Raw genomic sequence first — 24874 nt, forward strand, 5'->3', positions numbered from 1 at the left:
TTGAGTAGAGTGTTGGAGGCTATTTTGTAAATGACATCGCAGCAATCAGTTGAAGAGCATGCACTTAGTTTTACTTGCGTTTAAGAGCAGTTGGAGGCCATGGAAGGAGAGTTGTATGGCGTTGAAGTTCATCTGGAGGTTAGTTAACAGTGTCCAAAGACGGGCCAGAAGTATACAGAATGGTGTCGTCTGCGTAGAGCTGGATCAGAGAATCACCAGCAGCAAGAGCGACATCATTGATGTATACAGAGAAGAGAGTCGGCCCGAGAATTGAACCCTGTGGCCCCCCCATATAGACTGCCAGAGGTCCGGACAACAGGCCCTCTGATTTGACACACTGAACTCTATCAGAGAAGTAGTTGGTGAACCAGGCGAGGCAGTCATTTGAGAAAACAAGGCTGTTGAGTCTGCCGATAAGAATGCGGTGATTGACAGAGTCGAAAGCCTTGGCCAGGTCTATGAATACAGCTGCACAGTAATGTCTCTTATCAGAATACTGAAACATCAATCCACAGGGGGTTATCTTTTAAATTCAGCAAGCTATGGTGTGAAATTGTATTTTAGAAGTGGCATCTTTATTTGATTACTTATTGTTAATGCCGTCTTTGTTGTGCTTATGTAGTAGAGTGATGTTGTTCCCCTAGATTATGCACCAAATTGCACACAAGGACAGTTCAAGTAGGCCAGGTCAAGAGGGGATGTTAATAAGTTAATAACAATAATAATAATAATTCAATGTGTTTTCTTTATTTAATTACAGCTGCATAGTTAATGTTATTTTTCGGTGTACAATTTTTTTTTTTGATATTTATATTGTAAATACACCTAATTGTAAAAAGTTTTGTATATTTTGGTTTGGTCCATCGCGGGTTATCTCCGTACTACCTTAGAGGTACCCTCTTTTTGTTCTCTTTTGCCTGAACTTCAAGTTGCAAGGTATGTTGTCCTTGGCGCTGTAATTTGGCAATATAAAACTGTGGTAAAGTTACATAAAGTGCTGTTACGCAACTATAGGTTTTGTTACAATGTGGACAATTCTAAAGATTTATGTTAACAACTTTCACCGAGCTCGCTAATTAGGGTACCTATTGTAACTCGGGAGTATTTGGGACCGTGTTTGAGTGAGTTTCTATGTGCTCACGCAGGTGCCCGAGAGCTGTGACTGCACCGAGGGCAAAACGAACCACGCTACACTTATCATTGATAAGTGTCCCGTGTGGCTCAGTTGGTAGAGCATGGTGTTTGTAACACCAGGGTTGTGGGTTCGATTCCAACGGGGGACCATTACGGGGGAAAAAACGTGTATGAAATGTATGCATTCACTACTGTAAGTCGCTCTGGATAAGAGCGTCTGCTAAATGACTAAAATGTAAGTTTAAAATGCAATTTTGTCATTACTAAATGTGTAATGTGATATATTTTAACATGACCATTTTTTAACACAAAAAAACAAAAATATTTAAGTCAGTCCTCTAATGAAGGGGATGATGATGCAATCATTACAAGAGGGAGGAATTCTGATTTCATTGGTCTTCAACTCACAGCTGTCATTTCATTGGTCTTCAACTCACAGCTGTCATTTCATTGGTCTTCAACTCACAGCTGTCATTTCATTGGTCTTCAACTCACAGCTGTCATTTCATTGGTCTTCAACTCACAGCTGTCATTTCATTGGTCTTCAACTCACAGCTGTCATTTCATTGGTCCTCAACTCACGGATTCGTTGCCATAGAAATGTACCTGGCTAAAAGGTGAACCACTTTTGTATGATCGGTTATCTTGAATTGAACTCAGAGTTGACCAAAGTTAACTCGTTAACTCCTCGACCCTACTCCTTAGCCCTCAGGTTTATACCTAAAATAAATCATGAATCCATGGTTTTGTTTCTTTGGAATCAATTCAAACAAGACTATGAGCACCATTTGGTAGTATTTAGCATACTTGATGAGTGAACATTGGTACAATGTCTCCCCTGCCTCCTGTCCTGTTATATTGTTACAATGTTTTCACTACAATGCTCTCCACACTACCGTTACAGTGGGCTTGTCCCAATAGCCATACTTGCATCCTAATAGTAGGCCGTTGGAGTGTGCAAAAACAAAAACATTTTTTTAATAATATAGGACATTTGGAAAATCGAGTAGGCTTATACTTAGCTCCCGAGTGGCGCAGCGGTCTAAGGCCCTGCATCACAGTGCTAGAGGCGTCACTACAGACCCTGGTTCGATCCTGGGCTGTATTGGGTGTCCCATAGGATACAATTGGCCCAGCGCTGCCCTGGTTAGAGTTTGACTGGTGTAGACCGTCATTGTAAATAAGAATTTGTTCTTAACTGACTTGCCTAGTTAAATAAATATAATAAATACTTTAAATGCCATACTCATTTTGGTTTCGACAACAGCTGATCAATTAGATCAATTAGCTGCCGAAATTAACAAACGGAGTGAAACAAAGAAAATCACACACGATGCATTCTCACACTATGCGAAAATAGAATGTTTAATAGTATGCGACATTTTCGGGAAATCGAGTACGACTTGAATACCAAGCTGTTACACAAATTTCACCTCTTCATCTAGTAGAATTCGATGCACATTTTTTTTCCCACAATGCATTGGAAGAGGTGGGCTGCGAGTGATAGGACCTAGTTTTCGTCAAGAAGCCAAACAACAAAACTAGGCTACTTGCAATAATTGTGGAAGATTCCCGAAGCTTCTGAGGTGGTGTTCAAATGTAGGCTAAGTACATAGCCGCTGAAAATTATCTGATTTTATTTTATTAATAATACAAAAAATTTAAAAACGACTAATCTTTTCACAAAAGTAGTGCACCGGGCCTTTAATAGTCCTGTATTAGCGGACCGATATAGACGTCTGCAGAGCCAGCACCGGCAAAAAGATGATCGGAGACCGATACAGCCGTCTGCAGAGCCAGCACCGGCAAAAAGATGATCGGAGACCGATATAGCCGTCTGCAGAGCCAGCACCGGCAAAAAGATGATCGGAGACCGATACAGCCGTCTGCAGAGCCAGCACCGGCAAAAAGATGATCGGAGACCGATATAGCCGTCTGCAGAGCCAGCACCGGCAAAAAGATGATCGGAGACCGATACAGCCGTCTGCAGAGCCAGCACCGGCAAAAAGATGATCGGAGACCGATACAGCCGTCTGCAGAGCCAGCACCGGCAAAAAAAGAGATGAAGGCTTGGATGAGCGGATGGTCGGGGGCCCGTTGTTGTGCAGAAAATCCCCCCCCCTGTGAACGCTCACGCACTCTCCATTCTTCATTGCTGCGAATTGCTTGCTCTTCACTCCGTTGTCAGTTTAGCCTACATTTCACTGATCTTAACAGCAGAAAGCATTTTTTATTTTATTTATGTCCTTTAATCGCGGGTGAGGCACTAGTAATGTCTGCACTTTTCGGTTTGTCTATTTGTTTCAAGTGTGTTAGTCTATAAATAAATCTCTTTGCCAACATTCGTCATCTCTCCCATGTCTTATTCGACTAGTAGTTGTTCTGAAATGTTTATTGCTTTCCAACATTTTACTGCCTCCTCTATGTTTAATATAACACACACACGTTTAATTATTAATTTCGGTTTGTTCTATAGAAATTATTTGATTCTAGCCACAAAATGAAGGAAATTTGAAGGGGAGGGGGATTTCGGCAGGCAAGAAAATGGCCTGTAGGCTAAACTGACAACCGAGTGAAGAGCAGAAATCTCAACCAAGCGAGCAAGTGGCACCTATGAAGAATGGAGTGCTTGCGCGTTCACGCGAATGGGGGGGAGATAATTCTGTCAGGAGGTAGAGATTTTGGGCACAAACACAGGATCATAATTACAAATAATTTATAGACTACAAATTGACCGCAAGAAGTCAAAACAAATATGTTTGATTTGAAACATAATGCATTCAAATCTTGCTTATATTTGTTTTGTGGTCACGTCTCTCCACTATGTGTGGAAATACTTGGGAACAGATTTCCCAAATTAAAATCACTTGGAACTGATTACCTGGTGTTTTTACATTATTTTTTTATGTCCTACAATGAAAATGCAACAAAAAATGTATTTTTAAACGCGAGCCACCAGTTGGGGAACCGTGCAATAAACCACCTTTTGATTGTTGAATGTTTCTACACCAGGGACTCGGGATGTGGCTGCGTTATCGATGTTATGTTAATCAGGCCTATTGATTTGAATGTATGGATTGTTTTCGTTTTGTAGGGTATCGATCAGGCCATAGCAGTCATTCTGACCTTGTACACAATGATCAGTGCTTTAGTTTATTATGGAGCTGTCCAGCCGTTCTGAATTTGCCACGCACCCGACTCTCCAATATAGCCTTTTTGAAAAGGTTTTGTGTTTTTGCACTAGACTATTTGATGTAATTCATATATGTTACAACACTTTGATTTCACTAGTAAATATGTTGAAACGGAACCAAATTATCTGTTTGTCTTAAATCCTTTTTTAATAGGATAGATGGTCTACTACGGTATAGGTTGAATGGGATAGTTGGCCAGTAAGCAGTCTGAGTTGTATTTAGAGTAGAGAGAAATGAATGACAGTGGGAATGAGTTATTGTCAGGCTGGTTGACAGTGGGAATGAGTTATTGTCAGGCTGGTTGACAGTGGGAATGAGTTATTGTCAGGCTGGTTGACAGTGGGAATGAGTTATTGTCAGGCTGGTTGACAGTGGGAATGAGTTATTGTCAGGCTGGTTGAGTGGGAATGAGTTATTGTCAGGCTGGTTGACAGTGGGAATGAGTTATTGTCAGGCTGGTTGACAGTGGGAATGAGTTATTGTCAGGATGGTTGACAGTGGGAATGAGTTATTGTCAGGGTGGTTGACAGTGGGAATGAGTTATTGTCAGGGTGGTTGACAGTGGGAATGAGTTATTGTCAGGCTGGTTGACAGTGGGAATGAGTTATTGTCAGGCTGGTTGACAGTGGGAATGAGTTATTGTCAGGGTGGTTGACAGTGGGAATGAGTTATTGTCAGGCTGGTTGACAGTGGGAATGAGTTATTGTCAGGCTGGTTGAGTGGGAATGAGTTATTGTCAGGCTGGTTGACAGTGGGAATGAGTTATTGTCAGGCTGGTTGACAGTGGGAATGAGTTATTGTCAGGATGGTTGACAGTGGGAATGAGTTATTGTCAGGCTGGTTGACAGTGGGAATGAGTTATTGTCAGGCTGGTTGACAGTGGGAATGAGTTATTGTCAGGCTGGTTGTCAGTGGGAATGAGTTATTGTCAGGGTGGTTGACAGTGGGAATGAGTTATTGTCAGGCTGGTTGACAGTGGGAATGAGTTATTGTCAGGGTGGTTGACAGTGGGAATGAGTTATTGTCAGGCTGGTTGACAGTGGGAATGAGTTATTGTCAGGGTGGTTGACAGTGGGAATGAGTTATTGTCAGGATGGTTGACAGTGGGAATGAGTTATTGTCAGGGTGGTTGACAGTGGGAATGAGTTATTGTCAGGGTGGTTGACAGTGGGAATGAGTTATTGTCAGGCTGGTTGACAGTGGGAATGAGTTATTGTCAGGCTGGTTGACAGTGGGAATGAGTTATTGTCAGGGTGGTTGACAGTGGGAATGAGTTATTGTCAGGCTGGTTGACAGTGGGAATGAGTTATTGTCAGGCTGGTTGAGTGGGAATGAGTTATTGTCAGGCTGGTTGACAGTGGGAATGAGTTATTGTCAGGCTGGTTGACAGTGGGAATGAGTTATTGTCAGGATGGTTGACAGTGGGAATGAGTTATTGTCAGGCTGGTTGACAGTGGGAATGAGTTATTGTCAGGCTGGTTGACAGTGGGAATGAGTTATTGTCAGGCTGGTTGTCAGTGGGAATGAGTTATTGTCAGGGTGGTTGACAGTGGGAATGAGTTATTGTCAGGCTGGTTGACAGTGGGAATGAGTTATTGTCAGGGTGGTTGACAGTGGGAATGAGTTATTGTCAGGCTGGTTGACAGTGGGAATGAGTTATTGTCAGGCTGGTTGACAGTGGGAATGAGTTATTGTCAGGGTGGTTGACAGTGGGAATGAGTTATTGTCAGGGTGGTTGACAGTGGGAATGAGTTATTGTCAGGGTGGTTGACAGTGGGAATGAGTTATTGTCAGGCTGGTTGACAGTGGGAATGAGTTATTGTCAGGGTGGTTGATGTGACGCATGTCTGTTGAATTCCTTCCGCACTCTGACCCGCACCACCGACTCAGCCAATCAGGAGCCGCTGCTGCTCTGACGCGGCGGTGGCAGACTGTCTATGTTTTTTACTAAACCGGACGCGATAAATAGTATGCAGTTTAACTGTGTAGTACGCTAGTATGGGTTTTCGGACACCGTTGACGTTAGAAAGTTTCATTTGACAGAAAGGTGCGTGACTACTCCCTCGTGTGGTGATAATAATGGTTTTAGTTTCTAAACGTCCTATTTATTTTGGTAACTCTTCGGATACCTCTCTCTCCTACGCACATAGTACGATTTATCAAACCCGGTTTCTACTCTCTCACCGACATTCTTTCATTTCCTTTGTAATTATCGTTTAATCGCTGACACTAGATTTATTTTTAATATTTTTTTGAACGGGGAAATAGTTGAATGTTGATGACGTTCCGTTTATTTTCTCGGTTGAACCGGTGAGCGGGGCAGTAGCCTCCTGTTTTGAGATGTCCACCTGGTTTCCTGTTCTACAACAGTAGAAAACAAGGACATTCATGTTTTTGACAAAGTCATTGTTGTTCGTCATATTGATTTCTGCGTAAACTGAAAGGTTTTTGAATCTAATTCCGAGAGTGTTGGCCTATTTCCCCCACCGAGGACCGGTATGGATTTCCATCGCTCGGTTCCAGGCTAACACGGACCATCAGTTGTCTTTCTCCTAAAGGCAAAGCTGCTGTTGATGTATTTATTGGTGAGTAGGATTGTTTACTTATCATAACGGCTAGAAACACTGTGTTTGGTGGTTTCCATTCGTCTGGTAATTGAAGAACCATGGCATGTTGTCAGGGCTAGACTGTTTACATTGTGTAGCGGTGTGGTGTGCTTCATCCCGGGTATATCTGGATCATCTACCCCTGCTGTATATCTGGATCATCTACCCCTGCTGTATCTCTGCATCATCTACCCCTGCTGTATCTCTGGATCATCTACCCCTGCTGTATATCTGGATCATCTACCCCTGCTGTATCTCTGGATCACCTACCCCTGCTGTATCTCTGGATCATCTACCCCTGCTGTATCTCTGGATCCCAGGCTACTGACGGACCACCTGCTCTATCCATATGTACTAGCTACGTTAGTTGGCTTCCTCTAGTTACCATGCACATTGGTACATGTTACTGTCTTCAGAATACACAATATTGTATTATCCAGTGAGGCATGTTGTAACATTTACTACCAGACCATTTTAAAAAGCTACACGGGTCCTTCTCACGAAACTTCCTCTTGAATAACTGAGAATAGGATCTGTACTTATCTATTTCATCATTATTATTATGCTTTTCATCAGATATTATGCATTTTACCAACATTTTCACAAAATTCTCATTACCATAACAGTTTTCAAAGTCCCCCAAAAAGTTATAAACAAATCAATATTTCTAATATTTTTTTTTGAACATTGCTCCCCTAATGAAAATGCCCGAGTTAAACACAAGACTGAAAATAAAAATATTTCAAATGAAATGATGCAATTATTAGCAAATTAAAACAGACTTTTTCCCAATTTGAGCTCTTTAGCGGTTTCTGTAAGAAGGCCAGGTGGGGTAAAGGGGGTGTTGGAGAATAATAACCTAATTCTCAAGGCATATACATTAATTAACTTAACTTGTGCTCATCTAAGAACGACTCCTCTAGACTCCTCATGGGAGAATAAAACGTTATTTAAAAACGGATTGTTTTTATTTAAAAACTGAGTTTTTACAAGGAACTTGCAAACGGTGTTACATAATGAGACATCTAACCATTTGTATGTAATGAATATTATAGTTTAGTGTAAACTTCAACTACTAGTATACAATTTGTTTATGATTTATGGACAAATTACAGCAACATTTAATCCAGACACATTTCGGTAATGAGAATTTGGGGTGAAAATGTACAAAATTCAGGCGAAAATGTACAATGTCTTTCAAGTAAGACACAATCCGGAAAAACTAGACATCTTAGTCCGCAGAATCATAGTTGATTTTTGCAGATGAATCATGGTTTTGTAACTTAATTTGCTACAGACATTTTAAAACTGGTTTCATGAGATTCACTCAGATAGAGCTATCAGCTGGTCAGTGAAAGGCCATTCTGCTATCATCTATTATACAGGGGTAATCTACTGTAATCTATTATACAGGGGTAATCTACTATCATCTATTATACAGGGGTAATCTACTATCATCTATTATACAGGGGTAATCTACTGTAATCTATTATACAGGGGTGATCTACTATCATCTATTATACAGGGGTAATCTACTATCATATATTATACAGGGGTAATCTACTATCATCTATTATACAGGGGTAATCTACTATCATCTATTATACAGGGGTAATCTACTCAAATCTATTATACAGGGGTAATCTACTCAAATCTATTATACAGGGGTAATCTACTATCATCTATTATACAGGGGTAATCTACTATCATCTATTATACAGGGGTAATCTACTATCATCTATTATACAGGGGTAATCTTCTATCATCTATTATACAGGGGTAATCTACTCTAATCTATTATACAGGGGTAATCTACTATCATCTATTATACAGGGGTAATCTACTATCATCTATTATACAGGGGTAATCTACTATCATCTATTATACAGGGGTAATCTACTCTCATCTATTATACCGGGGTAATCTACTCTAACCTATTATACAGGGGTAATCTACTCTAACCTATTATACAGGGGTGATCTACTATCATCTATTATACAGGGGTAATCTACTCTAACCTAGTATACAGGGGTAATCTGCTATCATCTATTATACAGGGGTAATCTACTATCATCTATTATACAGGGGTAATCTACTATCATCTATTATACAGGGGTAATCTACTATCATCTATTATACAGGGGTAATCTACTCTCATCTATTATACCGGGGTAATCTACTCTAACCTATTATACAGGGGTAATCTACTCTAACCTATTATACAGGGGTTATCTACTATCATCTATTTTACAGGGGTAATCTAATCTAATCTATTATACGGGGGTAATCTACTATCATCTATTATACAGGGGTAATCTACTCTAACCCATTATACAGGGCTAATCTACTCTCATCTATTATACAGGGGTTATCTACTCTAACCCATTATACAGGGGTAATCTACTATCATCTATTATACAGGGGTAATCTACTATCATCTATTATACAGGGGTAATCTACTATCATCTATTATACAGGGGTAATCTACTATCATCTATTATACAGGGGTAATCTTCTATCATCTATTATACAGGGGTAATCTACTCTAATCTATTATACAGGGGTAATCTACTATCATCTATTATACAGGGGTAATCTACTATCATCTATTATACAGGGGTAATCTACTATCATCTATTATACAGGGGTAATCTACTCTCATCTATTATACCGGGGTAATCTACTCTAACCTATTATACAGGGGTAATCTACTCTAACCTATTATACAGGGGTAATCTACTATCATCTATTATACAGGGGTAATCTACTATCATCTATTATACAGGGGTTATCTACTCTCATCTATTATACGGGGGTAATCTACTCTCATCTATTATACAGGGGTAATCTACTATCATCTATTATACAGCGGTAATCTACTATCATCTATTATACAGGGGTAATCTACTATCATCTATTATACAGGGGTAATCTACTCTCATCTATTATACAGGGGTAATCTGCTATCATCTATTATACAGGGGTAATCCTCTCTAATCTATTATACAGGGGTAATCTACCCTAATCTATTATACAGGGGTAATCTACTATCATCTATTATACAGGGGTAATCTACTCTAACCTATTATACAGGGGTAATCTGCTATCATCTATTATACAGGGGTAATCCTCTCTAATCTATTATACAGGGGTAATCTACTATCATCTATTATACAGGGGTAATCTACTCTCATCTATTATACAGGGGTAATCTACTCTAACCTATTATACAGGGCTAATCTACTCTAATCTATTATACAGGGGTAATCTACTATCATCTATTATACAGGGGTAATCTACTATCATCTATTATACAGGGGTAATCTACTCTAACCTATTATACAGGGGTAATCTACTATCATCTATTATACAGGGGTAATCTACTCTAATCTATTATACAGGGCTAATCTACTCTAATCTATTATACAGGGGTAATCTACTATCATCTATTATACAGGGGTAATCTACTCTAACCTATTATACAGGGGTGATCTACTATCATCTATTATACAGGGGTAATCTACTCTAACCTAGTATACAGGGGTAATCTGCTATCATCTATTATACAGGGGTAATCTACTATCATCTATTATACAGGGGTAATCTGCTATCATCTATTATACAGTGGTAATCCTCTCTAATCTATTATACAGGGGTAATCTACCCTAATCTATTATACAGGGGTAATCTACTATCATCTATTATACAGGGGTAATCTACTATCATCTATTATACAGGGGTAATCTACTCTAATCTATTATACAGGGGTAATCTACTCTCATCTATTATACAGGGGTTATCTACTCTCATCTATTATACGGGGGTAATCTACTCTCATCTATTATACAGGGGTAATCTACTCTCATCTATTATACGGGGCTAATCTACTCTAATCTATTATACAGGGGTAATCTACTCTCATCTATTATACAGGGGTAATCTACTCATCTATTATACAGGGCTAATCTACTCTAATCTATTATACAGGGCTAATCTACTCTCATCTATTATACAGGGGTAATCTGCTATCATCTATTATACAGGGGTAATCTTCTCTAATCTATTATACAGGGGTAATCTACTATCATCTATTATACAGGGGTAATCTACTCTAACCTATTATACAGTGGTAATCTACTATCATCTATTTTACAGGGGTAATCTACTCTAATCTATTATACAGGGGTTATCTACTATCATCTGTTATACAGGGGTAATATACTATCATCTATTATACAGGGGTAATCTACTATCATCTATTATACGGGGTAATCTACTATCATCTATTATACAGGGGTAATCTACTATAATCTATTATACAGGGCTAATCTACTCTAATCTATTATACAGGGGTAATCTACTATCATCTATTATACAGGGGTAATCTACTATCATCTATTATACAGGGGTAATCTACTCTAACCTATTATACAGGGGTGATCTACTATCATCTATTATACAGGGGTAATCTACTCTAACCTAGTATACAGGGGTAATCTGCTATCATCTATTATACAGGGGTAATCTACTATCATCTATTATACAGGGGTAATCTACTATCATCTATTATACAGGGGTAATCTACTATCATCTATTATACAGGGGTAATCTACTATCATCTATTATACAGGGGTAATCTGCTATCATCTATTATACAGGGGTAATCCTCTCTAATCTATTATACAGGGGTTATCTACTCTCATCTATTATACGGGGGTAATCTACTCTCATCTATTATACAGGGGTAATCTACTATCATCTATTATACAGCGGTAATCTACTATCATCTATTATACAGGGGTAATCTACTATCATCTATTATACAGGGGTAATCTACTCTCATCTATTATACAGGGGTAATCTGCTATCATCTATTATACAGGGGTAATCCTCTCTAATCTATTATACAGGGGTAATCTACCCTAATCTATTATACAGGGGTAATCTACTATCATCTATTATACAGGGGTAATCTACTCTAACCTATTATACAGGGGTAATCTGCTATCATCTATTATACAGGGGTAATCCTCTCTAATCTATTATACAGGGGTAATCTACCCTAATCTATTATACAGGGGTAATCTACTATCATCTATTATACAGGGGTAATCTACTATCATCTATTATACGGGGGTAATCTACTATCATCTATTATACAGGGGTAATCTACTATAATCTATTATACAGGGCTAATCTACTCTAATCTATTATACAGGGGTAATCTACTATCATCTATTATACAGGGGTAATCTACTATCATCTATTATACAGGGGTAATCTACTCTAACCTATTATACAGGGGTGATCTACTATCATCTATTATACAGGGGTAATCTACTCTAACCTAGTATACAGGGGTAATCTGCTATCATCTATTATACAGGGGTAATCTACTATCATCTATTATACAGGGGTAATCTACTATCATCTATTATACAGGGGTAATCTACTATCATCTATTATACAGGGGTAATCTACTATCATCTATTATACAGGGGTAATCTGCTATCATCTATTATACAGGGGTAATCCTCTCTAATCTATTATACAGGGGTTATCTACTCTCATCTATTATACAGGGGTAATCTACTCTAACCTAGTATACAGGGGTAATCTGCTATCATCTATTATACGGGGGTAATCTACTATCATCTATTATACAGGGGTAATCTACTATCATCTATTATACAGGGGTAATCTACTATCATCTATTATACAGGGGTAATCTTCTCTAATCTATTATACAGGGGTAATCTACTATCATCTATTATACAGGGGTAATCTACTCTAATCTATTATACAGGGGTTATCTACTATCATCTGTTATACAGGGGTAATCTACTATCATCTATTATACAGGGGTAATCTACTATCATCTATTATACGGGGGTAATCTACTATCATCTATTATACAGGGGTAATCTACTATAATCTATTATACAGGGCTAATCTACTCTAATCTATTATACAGGGGTAATCTACTATCATCTATTATACAGGGGTAATCTACTATCATCTATTATACAGGGGTAATCTACTCTAACCTATTATACAGGGGTGATCTACTATCATCTATTATACAGGGGTAATCTACTCTAACCTAGTATACAGGGGTAATCTGCTATCATCTATTATACAGGGGTAATCTACTATCATCTATTATACAGGGGTAATCTACTATCATCTATTATACAGGGGTAATCTACTATCATCTATTATACAGGGGTAATCTACTATCATCTATTATACAGGGGTAATCTGCTATCATCTATTATACAGGGGTAATCCTCTCTAATCTATTATACAGGGGTTATCTACTCTCATCTATTATACAGGGGTAATCTACTCTAACCTAGTATACAGGGGTAATCTGCTATCATCTATTATACAGGGGTAATCTACTATCATCTATTATACAGGGGTAATCTACTATCATCTATTATACAGGGGTAATCTACTATCATCTATTATACAGGGGTAATCTACTATCATATATTATACAGGGGTAATCTGCTATCATCTATTATACAGTGGTAATCCTCTCTAATCTATTATACAGGGGTTATCTACTCTCATCTATTATACGGGGGTAATCTACTCTCATCTATTATACAGGGGTAATCTACTATCATCTATTATACAGCGGTAATCTACTATCATCTATTATACAGGGGTAATCTACTATCATCTATTATACAGGGGTAATCTACTCTCATCTATTATACAGGGGTAATCTGCTATCATCTATTATACAGGGGTAATCCTCTCTAATCTATTATACAGGGGTAATCTACCCTAATCTATTATACAGGGGTAATCTACTATCATCTATTATACAGGGGTAATCTACTCTAACCTATTATACAGGGGTAATCTGCTATCATCTATTATACAGGGGTAATCCTCTCTAATCTATTATACAGGGGTAATCTACCCTAATCTATTATACAGGGGTAATCCACTATCATCTATTATACAGGGGTAATCTACTATCATCTATTATACAGGGGTAATCTACTCTAACCTATTATACAGGGGTAATCTACTATCATCTATTATACAGGGGTAATCTACTCTAATCTATTATACAGGGCTAATCTACTCTAATCTATTATACAGGGGTAATCTACTATCATCTATTATACAGGGGTAATCTACTCTAACCTATTATACAGGGGTGATCTACTATCATCTATTATACAGGGGTAATCTACTCTAACCTAGTATACAGGGGTAATCTGCTATCATCTATTATACAGGGGTAATCTACTATCATCTATTATACAGGGGTAATCTACTATCATCTATTATACAGGGGTAATCTGCTATCATCTATTATACAGTGGTAATCCTCTCTAATCTATTATACAGGGGTAATCTACCCTAATCTATTATACAGGGGTAATCTACTATCATCTATTATACAGGGGTAATCTACTATCATCTATTATACAGGGGTAATCTACTCTAATCTATTATACAGGGGTAATCTACTCTCATCTATTATACAGGGGTTATCTACTCTCATCTATTATACGGGGGTAATCTACTCTCATCTATTATACAGGGGTAATCTACTCTCATCTATTATACGGGGCTAATCTACTCTAATCTATTATACAGGGGTAATCTACTCTCATCTATTATACAGGGGTAATCTACTCATCTATTATACAGGGCTAATCTACTCTAATCTATTATACAGGGCTAATCTACTCTCATCTATTATACAGGGGTAATCTACTCTAATCTATTATACAGGGGTAATCTGCTATCATCTATTATAAAGGGGTAATCTTCTCTAATCTATTATACAGGGGTAATCTGCTATCATCTATTATACAGGGGTAATCTACTATCATCTATTATACAGGGGTAATCTACTATCATCTATTATACAGGGGTAATCTACTATCATCTATTATACAGGGGTAATCTACTATCATCTATTATACAGGGGTAATCTGCTATCATCTATTATACAGTGGTAATCCTCTCTAATCTATTATACAGGGGTAATCTACCCTAATCTATTATACAGGGGTAATCTACTATCATCTATTATACAGGGGTAATCTACTATCATCTATTATACAGGGGTAATCTACTCTAATCTATTATACAGGGGTAATCTACTCTCATCTATTATACAGGGGTTATCTACTCTCATCTATTATACGGGGGTAATCTACTCTCATCTATTATACAGGGGTAATCTACTCTCATCTATTATACGGGGCTAATCTACTCTAATCTATTATACAGGGGTAATCTACTCTCATCTATTATACAGGGGTAATCTACTCATCTATTATACAGGGCTAATCTACTCTAATCTATTATACAGGGCTAATCTACTCTCATCTATTATACAGGGGTAATCTGCTATCATCTATTATACAGGGGTAATCTTCTCTAATCTATTATACAGGGGTAATCTACTATCATCTATTATACAGGGGTAATCTACTCTAACCTATTATACAGTGGTAATCTACTATCATCTATTTTACAGGGGTAATCTACTCTAATCTATTATACAGGGGTTATCTACTATCATCTGTTATACAGGGGTAATATACTATCATCTATTATACAGGGGTAATCTACTATCATCTATTATACGGGGGTAATCTACTATCATCTATTATACAGGGGTAATCTACTATAATCTATTATACAGGGCTAATCTACTCTAATCTATTATACAGGGGTAATCTACTATCATCTATTATACAGGGGTAATCTACTATCATCTATTATACAGGGGTAATCTACTCTAACCTATTATACAGGGGTGATCTACTATCATCTATTATACAGGGGTAATCTACTCTAACCTAGTATACAGGGGTAATCTGCTATCATCTATTATACAGGGGTAATCTACTATCATCTATTATACAGGGGTAATCTACTATCATCTATTATACAGGGGTAATCTACTATCATCTATTATACAGGGGTAATCTACTATCATCTATTATACAGGGGTAATCTGCTATCATCTATTATACAGGGGTAATCCTCTCTAATCTATTATACAGGGGTTATCTACTCTCATCTATTATACGGGGTAATCTACTCTCATCTATTATACAGGGGTAATCTACTATCATCTATTATACAGCGGTAATCTACTATCATCTATTATACAGGGGTAATCTACTATCATCTATTATACAGGGGTAATCTACTCTCATCTATTATACAGGGGTAATCTGCTATCATCTATTATACAGGGGTAATCCTCTCTAATCTATTATACAGGGGTAATCTACCCTAATCTATTATACAGGGGTAATCTACTATCATCTATTATACAGGGGTAATCTACTCTAACCTATTATACAGGGGTAATCTGCTATCATCTATTATACAGGGGTAATCCTCTCTAATCTATTATACAGGGGTAATCTACCCTAATCTATTATACAGGGGTAATCTACTATCATCTATTATACAGGGGTAATCTACTATCATCTATTATACGGGGGTAATCTACTATCATCTATTATACAGGGGTAATCTACTATAATCTATTATACAGGGCTAATCTACTCTAATCTATTATACAGGGGTAATCTACTATCATCTATTATACAGGGGTAATCTACTATCATCTATTATACAGGGGTAATCTACTCTAACCTATTATACAGGGGTGATCTACTATCATCTATTATACAGGGGTAATCTACTCTAACCTAGTATACAGGGGTAATCTGCTATCATCTATTATACAGGGGTAATCTACTATCATCTATTATACAGGGGTAATCTACTATCATCTATTATACAGGGGTAATCTACTATCATCTATTATACAGGGGTAATCTACTATCATCTATTATACAGGGGTAATCTGCTATCATCTATTATACAGGGGTAATCCTCTCTAATCTATTATACAGGGGTTATCTACTCTCATCTATTATACAGGGGTAATCTACTCTAACCTAGTATACAGGGGTAATCTGCTATCATCTATTATACGGGGGTAATCTACTATCATCTATTATACAGGGGTAATCTACTATCATCTATTATACAGGGGTAATCTACTATCATCTATTATACAGGGGTAATCTTCTCTAATCTATTATACAGGGGTAATCTACTATCTTCTATTATACAGGGGTAATCTACTATCATCTATTATACAGGGGTAATCTACTCTAACCTATTATACAGTGGTAATCTACTATCATCTATTTTACAGGGGTAATCTACTCTAATCTATTATACAGGGGTTATCTACTATCATCTGTTATACAGGGGTAATCTACTATCATCTATTATACAGGGGTAATCTACTATCATCTATTATACGGGGGTAATCTACTATCATCTATTATACAGGGGTAATCTACTATAATCTATTATACAGGGCTAATCTACTCTAATCTATTATACAGGGGTAATCTACTATCATCTATTATACAGGGGTAATCTACTATCATCTATTATACAGGGGTAATCTACTCTAACCTATTATACAGGGGTGATCTACTATCATCTATTATACAGGGGTAATCTACTCTAACCTAGTATACAGGGGTAATCTGCTATCATCTATTATACAGGGGTAATCTACTATCATCTATTATACAGGGGTAATCTACTATCATCTATTATACAGGGGTAATCTACTATCATCTATTATACAGGGGTAATCTACTATCATCTATTATACAGGGGTAATCTGCTATCATCTATTATACAGGGGTAATCCTCTCTAATCTATTATACAGGGGTTATCTACTCTCATCTATTATACAGGGGTAATCTACTCTAACCTAGTATACAGGGGTAATCTGCTATCATCTATTATACAGGGGTAATCTACTATCATCTATTATACAGGGGTAATCTACTATCATCTATTATACAGGGGTAATCTACTATCATCTATTATACAGGGGTAATCTACTATCATCTATTATACAGGGGTAATCTGCTATCATCTATTATACAGGGGTAATCCTCTCTAATCTATTATACAGGGGTTATCTACTCATCTATTATACGGGGGTAATCTACTCTCATCTATTATACAGGGGTGATCTACTATCATCTATTATACAGGGGTAATCTACTCTAACCTAGTATACAGGGGTAATCTGCTATCATCTATTATACAGCGGTAATCTACTATCATCTATTATACAGGGGTAATCTACTATCATCTATTATACAGGGGTAATCTACTCTCATCTATTATACAGGGGTAATCTGCTATCATCTATTATACAGGGGTAATCCTCTCTAATCTATTATACAGGGGTAATCTACCCTAATCTATTATACAGGGGTAATCTACTATCATCTATTATACAGGGGTAATCTACTCTAACCTATTATACAGGGGTAATCTGCTATCATCTATTATACAGGGGTAATCCTCTCTAATCTATTATACAGGGGTAATCTACCCTAATCTATTATACAGGGGTAATCCACTATCATCTATTATACAGGGGTAATCTACTATCATCTATTATACAGGGGTAATCTACTCTAACCTATTATACAGGGGTGATCTACTATCATCTATTATACAGGGGTAATCTACTCTAACCTAGTATACAGGGGTAATCTGCTATCATCTATTATACAGGGGTAATCTACTATCATCTATTATACAGGGGTAATCTACTATCATCTATTATACAGGGGTAATCTGCTATCATCTATTATACAGTGGTAATCCTCTCTAATCTATTATACAGGGGTAATCTACCCTAATCTATTATACAGGGGTAATCTACTATCATCTATTATACAGGGGTAATCTACTATCATCTATTATACAGGGGTAATCTACTCTAATCTATTATACAGGGGTAATCTACTCTCATCTATTATACAGGGGTTATCTACTCTCATCTATTATACGGGGGTAATCTACTCTCATCTATTATACAGGGGTAATCTACTCTCATCTATTATACAGGGGTAATCTACTCTCATCTATTATACGGGGCTAATCTACTCTAACCTATTATACAGGGGTAATCTACTCTCATCTATTATACAGGGGTAATCTACTCATCTATTATACAGGGCTAATCTACTCTAATCTATTATACAGGGCTAATCTACTCTCATCTATTATACAGGGGTAATCTACTCTAATCTATTATACAGGGGTAATCTGCTATCATCTATTATAAAGGGGTAATCTTCTCTAATCTATTATACAGGGGTAATCTACTATCATCTATTATACAGGGGTAATCTACTATCATCTATTATACAGGGGTAATCTACTCTAACCTATTATACAGTGGTAATCTACTATCATCTATTTTACAGGGGTAATCTACTCTAATCTATTATACAGGGGTTATCTACTATCATCTGTTATACAGGGGTAATCTACTATCATCTATTATACAGGGGTAATCTACTATCATCTATTATACGGGGGTAATCTACTATCATCTATTATACAGGGGTAATCTACTATAATCTATTATACAGGGCTAATCTACTCTAATCTATTATACAGGGGTAATCTACTATCATCTATTATACAGGGGTAATCTACTATCATCTATTATACAGGGGTAATCTACTCTAACCTATTATACAGGGGTGATCTACTATCATCTATTATACAGGGGTAATCTACTCTAACCTAGTATACAGGGGTAATCTGCTATCATCTATTATACAGGGGTAATCTACTATCATCTATTATACAGGGGTAATCTACTATCATCTATTATACAGGGGTAATCTACTATCATCTATTATACAGGGGTAATCTACTATCATCTATTATACAGGGGTAATCTGCTATCATCTATTATACAGGGGTAATCCTCTCTAATCTATTATACAGGGGTTATCTACTCTCATCTATTATACAGCGGTAATCTACTATCATCTATTGTACAGGGGTAATCTACTATCATCTATTATACAGCGGTAATCTACTATCATCTATTGTACAGGGGTAATCTACTATCATCTATTATACAGGGGTAATCTACTCTCATCTATTATACAGGGGTAATCTGCTATCATCTATTATACAGGGGTAATCCTCTCTAATCTATTATACAGGGGTAATCTACCCTAATCTATTATACAGGGGTAATCTACTATCATCTATTATACAGGGGTAATCTCCTCTAACCTATTATACAGGGGTAATCTGCTATCATCTATTATACAGGGGTAATCCTCTCTAATCTATTATACAGGGGTAATCTACCCTAATCTATTATACAGGGGTAATCTACTATCATCTATTATACAGGGGTAATCTACTATCATCTATTATACAGGGGTAATCTACTCTAACCTATTATACAGGGGTGATCTACTATCATCTATTATACAGGGGTAATCTACTCTAACCTAGTATACAGGGGTAATCTGCTATCATCTATTATACAGGGGTAATCTACTATCATCTATTATACAGGGGTAATCTACTATCATCTATTATACAGGGGTAATCTACTATCATCTATTATACAGGGGTAATCTACTATCATCTATTATACAGGGGTAATCTGCTATCATCTATTATACAGTGGTAATCCTCTCTAATCTATTATACAGGGGTAATCTACCCTAATCTATTATACAGGGGTAATCTACTATCATCTATTATACAGGGGTAATCTACTATCATCTATTATACAGGGGTAATCTACTCTAACCTATTATACAGGGGTGATCTACTATCATCTATTATACAGGGGTAATCTACTCTAACCTAGTATACAGGGGTAATCTGCTATCATCTATTATACAGGGGTAATCTACTATCATCTATTATACAGGGGTAATCTACTATCATCTATTATACAGGGGTAATCTACTATCATCTATTATACAGGGGTAATCTACTATCATCTATTATACAGGGGTAATCTGCTATCATCTATTATACAGGGGTAATCCTCTCTAATCTATTATACAGGGGTTATCTACTCTCATCTATTATACGGGGGTAATCTACTCTCATCTATTATACAGGGGTAATCTACTATCATCTATTATACAGCGGTAATCTACTATCATCTATTGTACAGGGGTAATCTACTATCATCTATTATACAGGGGTAATCTACTCTCATCTATTATACAGGGGTAATCTGCTATCATCTATTATACAGGGGTAATCCTCTCTAATCTATTATACAGGGGTAATCTACCCTAATCTATTATACAGGGGTAATCTACTATCATCTATTATACAGGGGTAATCTACTCTAACCTATTATACAGGGGTAATCTGCTATCATCTATTATACAGGGGTAATCCTCTCTAATCTATTATACAGGGGTAATCTACCCTAATCTATTATACAGGGGTAATCTACTATCATCTATTATACAGGGGTAATCTACTATCATCTATTATACAGGGGTAATCTACTCTAACCTATTATACAGGGGTGATCTACTATCATCTATTATACAGGGGTAATCTACTCTAACCTAGTATACAGGGGTAATCTGCTATCATCTATTATACAGGGGTAATCTACTATCATCTATTATACAGGGGTAATCTACTATCATCTATTATACAGGGGTAATCTACTATCATCTATTATACAGGGGTAATCTACTATCATCTATTATACAGGGGTAATCTGCTATCATCTATTATACAGTGGTAATCCTCTCTAATCTATTATACAGGGGTAATCTACCCTAATCTATTATACAGGGGTAATCTACTATCATCTATTATACAGGGGTAATCTACTATCATCTATTATACAGGGGTAATCTACTCTAATCTATTATACAGGGGTAATCTACTCTCATCTATTATACAGGGGTTATCTACTCTCATCTATTATACGGGGGTAATCTACTCTCATCTATTATACAGGGGTAATCTACTCTAACCTAGTATACAGGGGTAATCTGCTATCATCTATTATACAGGGGTAATCTTCTCTAATCTATTATACAGGGGTAATCTACTATCATCTATTATACAGGGGTAATCTACTATCATCTATTATACAGGGGTAATCTACTCTAACCTATTATACAGTGGTAATCTACTATCATCTATTTTACAGGGGTAATCTACTCTAATCTATTATACAGGGGTTATCTACTATCATCTGTTATACAGGGGTAATCTACTATCATCTATTATACAGGGGTATTCTACTATCATCTATTATACGGGGGTAATCTACTATCATCTATTATACAGGGGTAATCTGCTATAATCTATTATACAGGGCTAATCTACTCTAATCTATTATACAGGGGTAATCTACTATCATCTATTCTACAGGGGTAATCTACTCTAATCTATTATACAGGGCTAATCTACTCTAATCTATTATACAGGGGTAATCTACTCTAACCTATTATACAGGGGTAATCTACTATCATCTATTATACAGCGGTAATCTACTATCATCTATTATACAGGGGTAATCTACTATCATCTATTATACAGGGGTAATCTACTCTCATCTATTATACAGGGGTAATCTGCTATCATCTATTATACAGGGGTAATCCTCTCTAATCTATTATACAGGGGTAATCTACCCTAATCTATTATACAGGGGTAATCTACTATCATCTATTATACAGGGGTAATCTACTATCATATATTATACAGGGGTAATCTACTCTAACCTATTATACAGGGGTAATCTGCTATCATCTATTATACAGGGGTAATCCTCTCTAATCTATTATACAGGGGTAATCTATCCTAATCTATTATACAGGGGTAATCTACTATCATCTATTATACAGGGGTAATCTACTATCATCTATTATACAGGGGTAATCTACTCTAACCTATTATACAGGGGTAATCTACTATCATCTATTATACAGGGGTAATCTACTCTAATCTATTATACAGGGCTAATCTACTCTAATCTATTATACAGGGGTAATCTACTATCATCTATTATACAGGGGTAATCTACTATCATCTATTATACAGGGGTAATCTACTCTCATCTATTATACAGGGGTAATCTACTCTCATCTATTATACGGGGCTAATCTACTCTAACCTATTATACAGGGGTAATCTACTATCATCTATTATACAGGGGTAATCTACTCTAACCTATTATACAGGGGTAATCTACTCTCATCTATTATACAGGGGTAATCTACTGTCATCTATTATACAGGGGTAATCTACTATCATCTATTATACAGGGGTAATCTACTATCATCTATTATACAGGGGTAATCTACTCTAACCTATTATACAGGGGTAATCTACTATCATCTATTATACAGGGGTTATCTACTATCATCTATTATACAGGGGTAATCTACTATCATCTATTATACAGGGGTAATCTACTATCATCTATTATACAGGGGTAATCTACTATCATCTATTATACGGGGGTAATCTACTCTAATCTATTATACAGGGGAATCTACTCTAACCTAGTATACAGGGGTAATCTACTATCATCTATTATACAGGGGTAATCTACTCTCATCTATTATACAGGGGTAATCTACTATCATCTATTATACAGGGGTAATCTACTATCATCTATTATACAGGGGTAATCTACTATCATCTATTATACTGGGGTAATCTACTATCATCTATTATACAGGGGTAATCTACTCTAACCCATTATACAGGGGTAATCTACTATCATCTATTATACAGGGGTAATCTACAATCATCTATTATACAGGGGTAATCTACTATCATCTATTATACAGGGGTAATCTACTCTCATCTATTATACAGGGGTAATCTACTCTAATCTATTATACAGGGCTAATCTACTCTAATCTATTATACAGGGGTTATCTACTCTAATCTATTATACAGGGCTAATCTACTCTCATCTATTATACAGGGGTAATCTACTATCATCTATTATACAGGGTTAATCTACTCTAACCTATTATACAGGGGTAATCTACCCTAATCTATTATACAGGGGTAATCTACTATCATCTATTATACAGGGGTAATCTACTATCATCTATTATACAGGGGTAATCTACTCTCATCTATTATACAGGGGTAATCTGCTATTATCTATTATACAGGGGTAATCTACTATCATCTATTATACAGGGGTAATCTACTCTCATCTATTATACAGGGGTAATCTACTCATCTATTATACAGGGCTAATCTACTCTTATCTATTATACAGGGCTAATCTACTCTCATCTATTATACAGGGGTAATCTGCTATCATCTATTATACAGGGGTAATCTTCTCTAATCTATTATACAGGGGTAATCTACCCTAATCTATTATACAGGGGTAATCTACTCTCATCTATTATACAGGGGTAATCTGCTATCATCTATTATACAGGGGTAATCTTCTCTAATCTATTATACAGAGGTAATCTACCCTAATCTATTATACAGGGGTAATCTACTATCATCTATTATACAGGGGTAATCTACTCTAACCTATTATACAGGTGTAATCTACTATCATCTATTATACAGGGGTAATCTACTCTAATCTATTATACAGGGGTAATCTACTATCATCTATTATACAGGGGTAATCTACTATCATCTATTATACAGGGGTAATCTACTCTAATCTATTATACAGGGGTAATCTACTCTCATCTATTATACAGGGGTAATCTACTCTAATCTATTATACAGGGGTAATCTACTATCATCTATTATACAGGGGTAATCTACTATCATCTATTATACAGGGGTAATCTACTATCATCTATTATACAGGGGTAATCTACTATCATCTATTATACAGGGGTAATCTACTCTCATCTATTATACAGGGGTAATCTACTCTAACCTATTATACAGGGCTAATCTACTCTAATCTATTATACAGGGGTAATCTACTATCATCTATTATACAGGGGTAATCTACTCTAACCTATTATACAGGGGTAATCTACTCTAACCTATTATACAGGGGTAATCTGTTACTATTTTAG

The 24874-nt window shown here is 36.5% G+C and overlaps 1 protein-coding gene across 5 annotated transcripts in view; it reads left to right on the plus strand.

Moving 5' to 3' along the window:
- The first annotated feature begins 6274 nt into the window (after nt 1-6274).
- LOC106572955 (transcription factor E3) overlaps nt 6275-24874 on the plus strand; it is a 74445-nt gene continuing 55845 nt past the window's right edge. For 2 of the 5 annotated variants that reach the window (XM_045696535.1, XM_045696537.1), the window contains exon 1: nt 6277-6913. The gene's annotated coding sequence lies outside the window, so the exon portion shown is untranslated. Of the gene's footprint in view, nt 6914-24874 lie in introns of all 5 variants that reach the window. The other 3 variants (XM_045696538.1, XM_045696540.1, XM_045696539.1) reach the window with 3 other exon arrangements.

The sequence above is a fragment of the Salmo salar genome, chromosome ssa15 (assembly GCF_905237065.1).
Source record: "Salmo salar chromosome ssa15, Ssal_v3.1, whole genome shotgun sequence".
Lineage (NCBI taxonomy): Eukaryota > Metazoa > Chordata > Actinopteri > Salmoniformes > Salmonidae > Salmo > Salmo salar.